The 1233-nt window shown below is 41.7% G+C and overlaps 1 non-coding gene across 1 annotated transcript; it reads left to right on the top strand.

Moving 5' to 3' along the window:
* Nucleotides 1-761: 761 nt before the first annotated feature.
* On the top strand, nucleotides 762-870 carry LOC136531380 (small nucleolar RNA R71). The gene has a single exon (XR_010778018.1). It is a non-coding gene; the product is annotated as a small nucleolar RNA R71 (small nucleolar RNA).
* The last annotated feature ends 363 nt before the right edge of the window (nucleotides 871-1233 follow it).

The raw sequence follows: 1233 nt of genomic DNA, 5'->3' as shown, positions 1-1233 counted from the left end.
CTTCTCTTACAGTTCAGACCTTCCCTTAAAACTAATTGGTCGTTCCTAAGTTTGTAGGCTCCAAGGAAGCATCAGAATGCTTTTCACACAGGAGTGGTTGAAAAAACAAAGTTACATATATTTTCTTTAAATACATCTATGCATAGTGCTCGCAGTTTCTAACAAACTGATTCTGCAATGTTATGTCTCCCACATGCAACTGCATTAGTTAAGAGTACTGCAAAGGTGCCAATTAAGAATAGCAAGTTGATCTGAATTACCAGGTGATGCTCATTTATAAATTTAAATGGTTTAAAATAAAATTAATTTCTCCGGTACCTTTTACCTGAAATTTTAGTGACTCTTTTCTGTTGTGCTCTGCCATTCATTTCGTCCATACCTATTTGATTCCATGCCTCTCCCAATTGCTCCTCTCTCCCAATTTGTGTGAACCATTTCCACATACTTCACACGTCATGCGAGAATCATGAATGTGCATGACTTCTTACTTTTCATTGGCTCGGTCTTCGAGCTTCTTCATTAGCAGATCCATCTTGGCAAATAACATGTCTACCTCCTTGAGTTGATGCATACCTCCACCTCTCTTGCGGGTTTGAAGACGTTCTTCATTCTAACCTTGGTTGGAGGCCATCTTCTCTACGAGAGTTGTTGCATGTGTGATCGTGAGTGATAAAAATGCACCTCCAGTTGCGGCATCCATATTCTCACCGGTGTTGTTTGTCAACCCGTGGTAGAAAATCTACATGAGTAGCTAATCCTCTATCCCATGACAAGGACATTCTGATATGTAGTCTTGAAAGCGTTCCCATGCCTCAGGGACAGATTCATCATGTTGCTGCTGAAAACTTGAAATTCTTGCACGTAGAGCATTGGTTTTGCCCGTGAGAAAGAACTTTGCTAGAAAGGCAGTGGAGCAGTTTTCCCATGTAGTATTTCTATATTTGTTGGCGTAGAACCATTACTTCGCCTTCCACAAAAGTGAGAATGGGAAAGGCGAAGTAATATGGCGTCTCTGGTGACTCCTTTGATGGTGAAAGTGCTGCAAATCTCCAAGAAGTGTTGGAGATGAGCACTCGCATCTTCATGTGTCTTTCCACAAAACTGGCTAGCTTGCACCATGTTGATGAGAGCTGTCTTGAGCTCAAAAGTATTATCTCCAATGTTAATTGCTGGCTCGTACGGATGTTGGCCGTAGTTGGAGCAGAAAATTCACGGAGAGTCTTGTCAGCCATG

This window comes from Miscanthus floridulus, unplaced genomic scaffold, assembly GCF_019320115.1.
Source record: "Miscanthus floridulus cultivar M001 unplaced genomic scaffold, ASM1932011v1 fs_335_1_2, whole genome shotgun sequence".
NCBI classification, from domain to species: domain Eukaryota; kingdom Viridiplantae; phylum Streptophyta; class Magnoliopsida; order Poales; family Poaceae; genus Miscanthus; species Miscanthus floridulus.
This window is presented reverse-complemented; position numbering and strand designations above follow the sequence as displayed.